This window comes from Stegodyphus dumicola, chromosome 2, assembly GCF_044657685.1.
Source record: "Stegodyphus dumicola isolate Sdum_Otavi_A_Nest chromosome 2, ASM4465768v1".
NCBI lineage: Eukaryota > Metazoa > Arthropoda > Arachnida > Araneae > Eresidae > Stegodyphus > Stegodyphus dumicola.
In genome coordinates this window covers 78,037,887-78,051,981 of record NC_140769.1, presented here as the reverse complement: position 1 = coordinate 78,051,981, position 14,095 = coordinate 78,037,887, and the positions used below count along the sequence as shown (strand labels likewise).

At 29.1% G+C, this 14,095-nt stretch overlaps 1 protein-coding gene across 4 annotated transcripts in view; it reads left to right on the top strand.

Annotated features, from left to right (window-relative positions):
- Positions 1 to 14,095, top strand: part of LOC118204558 (uncharacterized) — a 140,506-nt gene that overhangs the window by 31,863 nt on the left and 94,548 nt on the right. Inside the window, exon 4 of one of the 4 annotated variants that reach the window (XM_085810785.1) lies at positions 696 to 765. The exons of the other annotated variants lie outside the window; for them this stretch is intronic. The gene's annotated coding sequence lies outside the window, so the exon portion shown is untranslated. The remainder of the gene's footprint in view (positions 1 to 695; positions 766 to 14,095) is intronic. 4 annotated transcript variants of the gene reach the window in all.

Below are 14,095 nucleotides of genomic sequence, written 5' to 3'. Positions count from 1 at the left end.
ACTATAGTTTATAATAAAACCAGGAAAAGAAAATTTAACATTTATATGATGAATAAGAAAAGAGTGAAAAAATAGAAAAATGTGTGCTAACATTTAACACTACAACGGGAATTCTAAACATATCCTGCTGTTAAGCTTTTAAAAAATTTGTCGTTGTGTTGTTGAACTGTATAGTATGTGGTGCAAATGCAAAGAAAACTGTGCTTAAAAATAATGCTAAAAAAAAAAGAAAAAAATGTTAGAAGTGAGTGCAAGAGCAGACTGGTAGACTGCGAGGTCAGCGAGAGTGTAAAAATTCCCGATAAACTCTTGCTTGGGTCCACCAGCAGCTGAGCGGCAAAGTTGCTGAACACTGGTTATTCAGTTCAGGGTTCCCAAATGTATACAAGTCAAATTTCTTTAAAGTGTCCTCCACGAAGGCATCCCTTCCCTTAGGCAGATAGCGCTTGAGTGCTTTGCCATGATTAAATAAAATAAAACCCTTTTGAGTGACCGTTAAAATCTGTATTCTTCCAGATTTCTTTTTTTTCTTTTTTTTAGTCGGTAATCTTTAGCGTACACATTAAATGCTTAGATTAGAATAGACTTATAAGGTATATGCATGTGTTTAAAAGGATGGTAAAATGCTTACCATTTTATAATGTTTTTTTAACTTTAATGCGTGTTTATTTATTTATTCTTTTTTGTATTGAAAGGTGTGTGAACTTCAAACTACATGATGTTCTGAGACAAACTGAATTCTTTGATGAAAAAACTGGAAAGAAGGTAATTGTACCACTTTCATATCCTTGTTTAAAAAATGGAGCAATTCCAAGTCTGTTTATTGATGGTCCGAGTCATCTTAGCTCCGGTGTTTCATCAAGGGAATCACCAGAGCTTAAAAGACTTAAAAGAGAAAGAGATGCACCTAAAAAAGCAGTAGCCTGTAACTTAGCTAAAAAGGAAGAGTATGAAAGAAAACACATGTTTTATAACTTAGATGAACTAAAAATTTGTCTTGGTACTGTGATGTTACCAAATAACTGGATAGTTATACACAGGCCCATTCGTACCATGATTCTTAATATTTCTAATGACAATAATCCAAGAATTCTAAAAAATTCTAAAATCACTAATTATTGATTGTAATTTGAACATATCTGTAGCCATTAGAAATGTACGAATTAAATCATTGCAGCAAGACCTAATCCCATCAAAAATTAATAACCTTAAAGATCTTTTAAATATTTTAGAGAGCATAGACTTATTTGTCTCTAATACTTCATCTGAAGACAATATTCAACATTACTTACAAAGTGTAAGTGAATTGAGGATGACCTTAAAAGAGAGAATTCCACATAAGAGCAAAGAAATAAATTTTCCCCTTGAGCAAATATCAAACTTTAACTCTGAAAAACAACAATATAGGTATTCCACAGATTTTTTAATGTTTTCTACTTTACTTCACACAATTTCACCACACGCATATAATTTTATTTGAAATTCGGATTATTATTATTATGCCACATCGACGGACCATACAGAAAATTTTTTCAGATTTTAATAAACATCCAATAAATGAACAAATCAACCAAAGATTCCGAAGTTACATAAAATTTAAATTTCAAGAATTATCAGAAAAAGATCTACCTGTTATTTTAATGATTGATGAAATCCACCTAAATCAAGCATTTGATTATAAAGGTGGTAATTTGTGTGGAATGGCATATAATTGTAAAAATGCTGCATCTAGTGCATATGTTTTCATGATTCGTAACCTGTTATCTGTTTATAAGGATGTTGTACATATTTTGTCAGTAAAAACACTTAGTGCAGATAACTTGCATATTTATATTAAAAAATTTATAGTGGGATTAGAAAAGATTGGGTTTAAAATTATTGCTGTTGTCACCGACAATAATTCAATTAATAAAAAGGCTACGTCTCTGTTTTTAGAACCACCTAAAGTTAATATCATTTATCCAAATCCTGTTGACAAATCTAGGCCATTGTTTTTTTGTTATTGATACAGTGCATATTTTAAAATGTATTAGAAATAACTGGGTAAATCAAAAAAATAATAATCAGAGTATGTTTTTTCCAAGTTTTGATGATGCTTAACATATTGAAACTGCATCTTTTTCTTGTATTAAAAAATTACATGAATTTGAAATTGGTAAATTATTAAAGTATGCTTATGGTCTGACAATAAAAGCTCTCTATTCAACTAACTTAGAAAAACAAAGTGTAAAGCTTGCATTGCAAATTTTTAATGATAATGTTGTTGAAGCATTGTTTTCTTTTGGGCAGCAGAAAGAAATAATAAACTTTCAAGAAACTGGAACATTTATTAAAATAATAAACACGTGGTAGTCAATTGTAAATGTAAAATCTATTTTTAAAGCGGTTCATAAAAATAATGTATTTGAAACACTTTTCACTGTGGCAGACAATGATGAAAAAAATATTTTTATGAACAAATTTTTGAATTGGTTAGATAGTTGGAAAAATTTGAATTTAGCATCTGGTTTCCTAAGCAAAGAAACTCACTTTGCATTATCTCACACAACATATGCTTTAATTGAGATATCAAGTTATTGTATAAATGAACTGGGTTTTGAATACCTTTTGCTTGGCAAAATACAAACGGATATATTAGAGACTAGATTTGGTAAGTATAGGCAACTGGCTGGAGCTCACCATAATATTTCAATCAGACAAGTTTATGAAATAGAGGGTAAATTAAGACTTCAGAGTACTTTACCAACCTTTATAAATTCTTCAAAATTTGGAAAAATTCCTGTTCATATATCAGATTTTAAAGACGCCGAAGAACAAGCTTTTAATGACACTGATGTTCAAACGTTCATCGATGATATAACAGTTGATGATACTGACGTACACGACATAAAATTGGATATACCTGTTTTAACATATATAGCTGGATATTGCTGTTACAGTATCCTAAAAAAGTTAAAATGTGATGAATGTAAATCCAGTATTACTATTGATAAGGAGTTAGCTTTGGAAAATGAAGAAAATATTCACTTATGGATTAAGGTTTTTGATAGAGGACTAATGTTTCCTCATCCTGATATTTTACATGCTGTTATATATAATTTTATTGTTGTGAAGAAACTAATTTCAGACGAATATGAGCAAAAATTTTTATTTTCGGCTAATCCACGAGATACAGTGTGTAAAATTACTTTAAATTTGCTTCATGAATTTTTTTTTTTTTTTTTTTTTAACTGAATGACTGTGCAAAACTTCATAACCCTCAGATTATTTTGAAAAAATATCATACAATCATCAACAAATATTTTTCTAAATAATTACTGCAAAAAGTTAAATGATAATCTTTTAAGCAATAATTTAACTAAGCAACAGAAATTGAAAACATTAAAAAAATAGTTTATGTATGTAGCAGAAATGAAAAATGTTATGTGTTGTTTAAGGTACAAAATAAGAGAGTGAAACTAATCTATTTTTACTTAATATTTTCAGACTTAACTTGTAATTCATTTTTTAAATGAATATTTTCTGCAGAATGTGTATAATATGTTAAATAAAAAAGTGCTTTTTCTATTTGTGTTGTGAAATCTATTTGTGTTTGCCACCTATTCCAAAATGCATGAACTGTAAAAAAAAAGTTCGCTCTTTACAGGCAAAAGTTTTGTAAAGTTACAGAAATCAAAAAGTTACACAAGAATTTCCTGTAATGGTAACAGTTTGAAAGCAAACTGTAGCGGGTACAGCTGATTTGCTTGGAGCATTACAGATAATGTTTCAGAAGCCGCGCAGAAGAATCACGTGACTGACTGGAAATTAGCCAATCAGGAGAAAAGTGTTTGAAAGCTAGTTGCAGAAAAAAACATGGCTGAATGCATGTTGGTTGTATAGCACAGGTAAGTAAGAAAATGTTTACAATTACTGTTTGAAATATTTTTTGTTCATTTTATCCAGATTATTCTCATGCACTTTGCACTGTTATACGTTTAAGCTTTGCGATTAATTAATATCAGTGTTCGTAATGTTTACTGAGTTGAAAGAGTGCAAAATATTTATTCCAAATGCAGATCTAATAGTAGTATTTTGTCATTGTGCATCCGATAAATTACGCCTTAAATTGCCCTTATTATTATTTATAACTAACTATTCCAAAATTTAATCACTGTTGTGGTATTTAATTGAAACGGTAATGTGGTTGTTGAAAACAAAATTAATCATGTTATCATTCGTTTGCAATCGTCTGACCAAAGAACGTTTGACATCTTTTTCCCGGCAGGCCTTGCGAGAAAAGTGTAAGTAAACATTTACAGAGTTGCCAACTCTCCCGATTTAGGCGGGAGACTCCCAATTTTCGACCGATCTCCCGCCAACCTGATTTACAATATATTTCTCCCGACTTTTTCTTATTCTTAAGATTTCTCACGATTTTTATGGAACTTGGCTTAATACTTTGTTATATGAACAGAAAAAAAAAAAAAAGTGATTTTGGATGTCTGAAAGCAATTGAATTTCCTCTAGATTATATCTAAAACAAAACCTTGCGAATCAGATAACTTCTGCTTTGTGAGTGAGAGCATTATACGTATCCCAGAAACGTCGTTCTCCAGTTTTCCAATGAGCATCGAACTCCACTGAGTGTCAGCTGGCATATATTAGCGAATGAGGACAAGGCAAGCTGTTATTTGGATGTTCTTTAATTATTTCGTTCAATTTGTCCCAAGTTGTGTGAGTGCACGTGCCTTTGGGAAATAGTTTTAGAAATTATCATCTTTTGTTATGTCTGCGAGAAAGGTGAAATACTCGTGTACGTTTCAAAAATCGTGCACAGTTAATTTTCCTTCCATTATTTCCTCAAGGAAATGTAATAAATTTGCGATGTGTACCGCCTGTCGTTTCGATTTCGCAATGTGGAAGGGGGGATGTTCTCAAACATGTGCGAACACAAAAACATAAGGATAACATGAGTTGCTTTTTAAAAAGACGAAAAATTAAATTTTTCTTCGGAAATAAAGGACCAAAAAGTTATTAATGCAGAATGTCTGTTCTCTGCCTTTTTACTGGAGCACAACCTGCCACTGAATGCATCGGATCACGCTGCAGCTTTATTTAGAAAAATGTTTTCCCGATAGTGAAATTCCTAAGAAATACTCAAGTGCAAGAACCAAAATAGGTGCAATTGTTAAAGAAATGGGTTTGAAAAATAAATCTCCAGTTATTGATTGCACTAAAACAGCTCCGTTCTGCCTCTCTACGGATGGAAGCAATAATAAAGATTCAAAACTCTATCCAATTGTTGTTTCTTTTTTTAATCCAGAGTCTTCAGAAATTGAGTGCAGTTTACTTTCTGTCCCCACTTTAGAAGGACATTTGACAGGCTTTAATATACTTTAAAAGAAAATGCAGGCCCTCTGGATAATTGCTTAGCACTTGGTGCCGATAATGCACCAGTATTGGTAGGCTTGAAGACTGGTGTTGCAGGCATCTTAAGAAAGGAAAATTCAGATTTGCGGATTATGAAGTGCACCTGTCACCTCTTAAATTTAGCAGCTGAAAAAGGGGCAGCTTCTTTACCAATAAATGTGGATGAACATATTGTTGATATTTATTATTATCTTGAAAGGAGTTCTAAAAGGAAGGAAAAATTGAAACAGTTCCAACAGCTGCATAACAGCAGTTTACAATTAGAAAACTTGAATGAAGTAATAAAATCAGCTAGGATTGACACCCAGTGGAGTTTAATTGGAAAACTGAAAGGTGCTGATGGAATTTTAAAATATAGTGAACTGTATAGAATTGTGTTGGCCATCTTGACAGTTCCCCATAGTAATGCACAGTGTGAGAGGATTTTCAGTGTTGTTGCATAAATGAGGACTAAATTTAGATCTAATGTTAGTGATGACACATTAGAAAAACTTTTATTAGCGAAAGCAGGCCTATGTGTGCAATTACTGTGAACAAAATTAGGAAGTTCCTTTCTTAAAGAAAGCAAAATCTGCCACTGTTTATAACATTTGTACGAAAACTGATTAAAGTGTCTTTTTTTTTTTCCTACGATGCAAGTAATAAAAATGTTTTTTTATGTGTAAGGTATTTTTGTGTTACTTGCAGTTAAGAATTAGTTACTATTTAAAGTTAATTCATTATTAAAAACTATATTTTTATCATTTTAAAAGTATTTTTAACATTGTGAAAAGTCTCTCGATTTCTTAAAAAAGTCTCCTGATTTTTGAGTGTCATAGGTTGGCAAGTATGCATTTAGAATTCTGAATGTAATGTATATATTTTTTGCTTACTAGGTTTAGTTTATTCTTTCTTTAGGATTACCTGATTAATTATACTTGGTTTATAATTCAGTCTAATAATGCATTTATGTACGAGTGTGTTATGAAGTAAAATTACAAAAACTTGAACAACGCGGTCGAGAATCTCATTTATTCTTTAGTGTAATAATATTATTTTTTTCACTGGTATTAATTTTTTTCGAAAATGTTATAATTCCAAAATGAAGTAATTATATTGATTAAAAATATGTCGCATCAAATACTTTTCGTAATGTTCTGTTTTACTAACTAGATGCAACTTAATTATTCCATATATTTTAATATACCAATATCAACAGGGGAAAGATGGAAATGACCTAAAATGTTTTTCTAAAAATTCGTTAAACTAGTTATAAAAGAAAACTAAAATTTTGTGCATTATTTCCAAAAATATTCCATTAATATTTTATAAATTACAAAATTTATTATATTATATATATAACTACCATTGCATACTTATAAGTTTTTAAACATTTAATGTAGAATTTATGTTGATTTTATTTTGCCCAATTTTAATACAGTTTTGAAGTATGATAGTCTTGTTACTAGTATAGCATGAATCTGCTAATACAAGTTTAATACATTTCTTGACAAATGTTTCTCTTATTCATGTAATATAATATATAAATCATAAAATAAGTTTTCTTAAAAATAAATTATGATTGTTTATTGGAATTTAAAACAATTCTGTATCTGTATGTTAGTATTAAAAATAAAATAATAAATTTTTAATGAAGCATTGATTTTAGCATTAACAATTGTAAATATATATATATATACACACACATGAATAAATGGAAATGCAAGCTACTTTTCCTTACAAAGCCATCCATGAATATAAACTTCCCTTTAGGCTGAGAGCCTTTGCATGCTTTGCCATATTCTATCAATCCAAATGATGCAAATATGCAGAAAATGTTACTTTCTTTGAAAGTTAATGCAGGAAATAAAATTCAGTGCATTTGTAAACTACATTAGTTCTCTTATAGCTTGGCATTTAATTGTCCAATGATTTACTAGTCCAAACTAATGCAGAATTCAGATATCGTTCAAATAAAAGAAAATTAATAAGGTCTGATTGTTAGACGTATATATGAAGATTTATTTTTTTAAATATTATTTTAAGTCAACTAAATTAATTTCAAATTTAAGTAAGTATTCATGTCTTTCAGTCATTATTTTTGGAAATCTTAAATAACTGAATGCAATATTTCTTGTTAATAAAAGAAAAGCAATGTTATGAAAGACTAGCGAAGTGGATTTGCAAGTTCTAATTACGAAAGGTCCCATGCTCTAAGGGGTCATTTTTAAAAATACTTAATTAAAAATTTATCGACATAATGATATATAGAGAGGAGTTATGTTTACTTGCAGACCTTTTTCCTCCTTTTTACTAATATTATAGTATGAAAATCAAGGGGTAAATTAACCAATAATTTAATTTTGAAGGATGTGATTACAGTAAGACCATAACCAATCAAAAATATTCATGAATGAACTACTGGTAACTATCATAGTATTATTATATAAAAGAAACCTACATTCCAATGAGAATGCTTAGTAACATTAACATTTCAGTATCTGATAATAATAATCTTCATTTCTACTTCCCTATACCTTGAATTTCATTCTTATTATTGCCCACTGCTATTCCCTAGACCTCAAAGCATTTAATGCATCTGGAACTGCAATTTGTGCCATCTTCTACAGCATGTAAGTTATCACTACTCAGTCTGTACTACCACGAGCAATGATCTTCAGAATTACTGTATTGCGTTGCATATTCCATCCCACCCAGCTTCAGAACCAGATTCTGAAAATTAAAAAAAAAATATTTGCATAATTTTCCCCCTTTTAATGCATTTAGAAAATGAATATCCCAAGATTTTAAAATGGATTTATCGACAAAATGATTGTTTTCGTCATACTAACAAAGGCAAACTTTTGTACACTAAAGGCCCCGTTGAATCTTTCTCTTCTAACTGTTGAATATTATGTCAGCCTAATACAAAAAATAATCTATGATAGTGAAAGCAAATACCAACTTCCATTCACTGTGCAATTTTGCCATATCAGCTGCATATTCACCTTCTCTAATTATTTATGTATAATCTGAGGCCTAAGGAGTTGCAAGAACAACAATGAGAATGAGAGAAATTCAAATTATAGAGAAATGAGATAACTTATTAGATGTTGCAATTATGTGTATTCTTATTGAAATAGAGGTTTCTTTTAAAGAAATAATATTGTGATAGTAGTAGTTTATATATGATTACTTTTCATTTGTTATATTCCTACTGTGACTGTGTCCTTTGGAAATTAAATTATTCGTTTAATTTTTCCCTCTCAATTTTCGGAAGATAAAATTAGTAAAAATAAGTGGGAATATAGCATCAAGAGCATTAGATATCCCCATTTTCTTGAAGCTGTTCACTATTATTGTTTCATAAATAATAGGCCATGCACGCAAAATCCACTAGCAAATCAGTTAGTAAGATGAAAATGACCACTATGCAGACGAAAAATTTAGGGTAACTTGTTTTGTGAGTGCCTTAAGGAAGACAAACATTACCTAAATCATTAAAACAATTTCAGAATCCTGTTGCTAAAAGAAAGCTAGGGGGAATACTGAGTCTGAGTCCCAGTGATTCATTTGGACCAATATGTAATATTGTTTTAGAAATTTAAGGTAACAAACATCATATTTTTCGAATGCTAAAACAGTTCGAGAAATTTATTCAAGTTCTGAATTCTCAATATAAGTATACTGTATATTATATTTAATAACTATGGTGGCTTCATTTATGAAAAGATTTGCATATTGGCTGTTTTTGTACAATGAACCTTCTCTAAGCTAGCTATGTGTTATTCCTGAAGATTTTGATCTTCAATGATATTGGGTATCTTAGAGAAGTTATGTTTACTAATTAGTTATTTTATGAGGAATGCTGGTTAAATTTAAAAAGTGATTGACTGAGGTAGCTTGTCGTAATGAGACGGTTCACTGTAATCCAATTTTTTAAAGTATTTAAGCTGTTCCTGATTACTTAAGATATTATAAAGAAATATGATTAAAAGTGTTACATAAGCACATGTTTAAAAGACCTATTAAAATAATTTTTATAAGCTTTTTAAGAGCATGATTATGATTTTAAAAGAAATGTTTTTTTCTTTATTTAGAAGACATGGTTTACAAAGAGGGGAAAAACCATTCATTTTTTCCAAGCAGTCGAAACGAATTTTTATGAAATGTTATATTGTGTTATTTTTTAATTAATTCTTTTTTAAGGTTTTATGTAAAGTTTATGAATTAATTAATAAATTATTTTTACTTCTGTATTTTAATTAGCATATTATTTGCTTCATAATGTTTCACAATAAAATTATAAATTCAATAAACTTCTTAACATGCTATAATATATATATAGAGAGAGAGAGCATAAGTTTGTTTTCTGTTGTCTGTTGTCACATGTATATTTCACAATTTTGTATGCAAATCTCGAAATTTATAATAACTAGGAATACTTTTTAGTATCACTTTCTAAATGGTAAATATTAAGCTTAAAGTTTTATTACATATCATGTTTGTAAAAATTATGGGTAAAATTAAAATGCATTAAATTTTAAGCTAAACTGAAGTATTAATTTTTGAAACAAATTTGTTAAAGGCATAATTGTATTAAGCATCAAGAATTTTAATGGAAGCAAGGCTTTAAAAATTAAGGTCAGTTGGTGAAGTGTTATGCTTATTCAAAAAGCATGATATTAGGTTTTTAATGAAAGACTTCTATCTGTTAATTCAAAGGAAATTATTTGAAGGTAAGGTAGAAACGTTATGCAGTTACCATCTATTACTTCAAACAATAGCAGACTGTTGACAAACGCTGAGTGCAGATAAAAATAAAAAGATTAGTTGGACGTTGTAATTCAAGCTTATGAACAAAATTTTGAATTCCTTGTAGTAACAAAATGAAGTTCATTGCTATGTTGAATTCTTTAATTTACTGAAAATGTCAGTTTTTAGAAGGAGAGAATATAATATTTTTGAAACATGAAGAACAGCTGTTCTGAGTTCTTCATAAAAATATTTCACAAAATGTCTTTTATTGTAATAATATGATCATATCAACATGTGTCTATTTTAGCTAAAATTACTAAAAAGAAAGTTCTAGAACATATCTTCATAATTGACACTAAAACATGCAAATAAATCATACTGTTTTTTCCAGCTATTTTACAGGCCAAATATAAATTCCAGATGACTTTCCATTATTTTATGTAAAGGATATACATGTAATTTAATGTAAGGAGTAGCATATCAATTTGAACTTAATTATCAAATTAAGCTCAAATCGATTATTAATCAAAATGATATATATACCTACAGATATTGTTTTACTCAAAACATATTGATTTCAATGTAGTTTATTATAATAAGCATTATTTTAGACTAAAAATCTATTACTTTTATAGACATATCCTTTAGTATTTCATCTATGAAAAATATATTCTATACACATATAATTACTTAATGCGATATTAGAAGGAAATAATCTGAAACCTTTACAGATACAGCCATTGGAATTTTACGTAAGAAAAGTATGTTCTACTCGCATAATAACTTGCTGTAATAATACAAGCAAATAACCTGTAACGGTTACAGATATATCTGTTGAGATCTTACATGAGAAAAACATGTTCTTTTTACATAATTATTTGCTGTAATATTACATGGAAATAATCTGTAACCATTACAGGTATATCGTTTGGGATTTTACATGAGAAAAACATGTTCTTTTTACATAATTATTTGCTGTAATCTTACATGCAAATAATCTGTAACCATTATAGATATATTGTTTGGGATTTTACATGAGAAAAATATGTTCTACTTACATGACTATATGCTGTGATATTGCAAGAAAGTGATCTGTAACCATTACAGGCAAAACTCTTGTAAAAGCTACAAAGAAAACACCTGTTGCTGTTACTCAAATAACCCATGGCATCCCAGTTTCCATGAGTTTTCTTAGTAACCTTACAGATTTTTTTTTTACACACATACACACAAAAAAAGGGAAATATTTGCAGTTATCATAGAAAAGTGCTAAAGCTTTAAGGTCTGTTATATAATATACTAAGCTTTTTCATCATAAACTAAAGAAATATTCATTTTTGAAGATAAAATACTTTGTCAATTAATATTACTTTCGCTTATATTTTAAAATCAATATTTTGAAATTTTATAAGCTTATTTTAATTGAAACAGACGTGTTTGTTACATTAATTTTAAACTGTAAGAAGGAAGTATGTACACTGCTAAAAAAAGGGGGGGACAGTCCTATATCTCCTCATCTACTGGGACGATTGACAAAATTCAAATTGCGTTCTTCATGTCTCGAAAGCGAGACTTAGGATATATATTAGATTTATATATAGCACTATTCTAACATAGGTATTTTGACACAAAATCGGACTTTTTCTGAAATAACATACTAATTTTTTTACATATTTCGATTCTACGTCTCAAATTATGCCAGAATACCAAGTTTTGTAAAAATCGTTCGAGTAGTTTTTAAAATATTAGCTCTCAGAATTTTAGCTCCTCAATGTTAATTGAATTTGGCAAATATTTATTAATATCTCTTTTTTTATTAAACTTTTTTTGATTTTTTCTCTCACATTTCGAAATTTAGGTTCATTCCAAATTTAATTTGCCCATTTTTTGTGTTTTATTTTTTAAATTTCTATTTTTAAATAATTTTTATAAATTTTTCGAAAAAAATTTTGAATTATAACCTATAAAATTTTTACCATCATCTTAAAGTAGGTGTATTTTTAAACATATCTGCAAAAAATTAGACTTTTTTATTCAAAATTTACTAAGATATACACGAATTTACATATTTTCGAGTTTTGAAATTTGGCATCTTTTTTTTGAGCGATAATACCCCAAATGTGGTCTATGGATTTTTGTTACAGTGAATTGCCACAGCTATTTTTAACCTTAAATTTCAAGAAAAATTTTATAGAGAATTAATTATATGACATTTTTCCCCTCAATGATGCGTAATAAATATTTATTAATACTATATGAAAAGCTATTTTTTTTAATTATAGATAATATTATTCAAATTTTTAACTATTTTTTTTTAAATTTCTCTCTATCTTCCTTTTTAAAAAAAATAAGAGTAAATTTTTACCTTCAGCGTTTTATCGTCTGCTACTTTACTTCGTTTAAATCGAATTGTCTAAAACTGAGAATTTTCATTTGATATTGATTTGAATTTTATGACATTAACTGCATAATTCATTTCTAAACAAACTGTTGCTTTTGAAGTGGCTGAAAGAGCAGCTGATACTATAATCCACATTTTTAAAGCACAGTATATTTTTCTAGAAAAATAATATTTAGAATAATCATTTTTATAAAAGTCAAATTATGATTAAATATACAGCCCTCTAGAGACTGAATTAATGGAAGTTCAATGGTTATGTAGAAATGATCTGCAGCTACTTAATGGCTGGATAAGTCAGCAGATTCTGTGGACAAGTAAGAATAATTATATAAACGCCACCCAACGTTCTGGATTCAATTAACAATGAGGATACGATGTTTATTAAATGAATTTAAGAAGTTTTAAAACATAAAAAATCAACTCATTTTTATCCTAAAATGTATTTTTGTGTGTAGCGTATTTTCATTATATCCTTAAAATTTTAATTTAGAATGTAATTGTCAAAAACTGAATCCTAATCATCAGTAATATAATAAGTAATTATTACGGTTATTAATAAATCTTTCTTATAAAGTAATTGCAAATATTTCAAAAAACTTTCAGTCTGAATGCAAATATTTTTAATTTTATATTAATAAAGATTGCACACAATATTATTTATTTGCACTTCAATTCTTACAGTCAGTTCTAGTAGAAGTTACAAATCAATTATATTTAATTAAGGATTGGATTGGATTATTTAATTATGGCAAGGCACGCGAGGGCTATCTGCCTAAAGGGAGGGATGCCTCCGTGGAGGACTTTCTAAGGTAAACTGGCTCGTATACACGTTACACAGGGGGAAAACCATGAAAACGCTGATGCGGCCAGCCTGTTCACGGGATTCGAACCTCGGACCGAACTACCAGTGTTCAGCTTCTTTACCGCTCAGCCACTGGTGGGCTATTTAATTAAGGAATGACCATCTAAGTTTAGAAACAGCGTACTGAAACAGCAATTCAATTATTGCCGCCATATCTTTCATGTTACTCCCGATTGGCAAGCTACATGATTTTTAATGAGTATTCGGGTTTTGCTAGTAACTTCCCTTGGAAATCGCGCTTAAACTAGGTTAGTTGGTTATCTGAACATAGAAAGAATATGGGAGCTATTTGATTAAGATGCTTTCATAAAGAACCTTTGTAAAGAGAACCTAGAAAACTACGAAAACCACCTATGCAGCCTGGGTTAGACTTTGCAACAAACAGTTAGTATTTAACAATCTTCAAATGCTAGGCAACTGGTGAGGCTCCAATTTAGTATTTTATTTGTAAATATTTAAAATATTGCTGTATTATTAGACACAAAAAGCAGAGTTTAAGTTTTGTTAACTCGTTAGAAAACTACCAAGCCGTAGTGCAAATGAATATTCAATTTCTTTTGCAATAATTGTATTCACTTAATATTCTTGGAATATGGGCTAAAGAAGGAATGTTCTAGGAAGATTAAAGAAGTGTTTAAATCCAGTGATATTAGGTTTGTCTTACAAGCTTAGGATCAAAACGA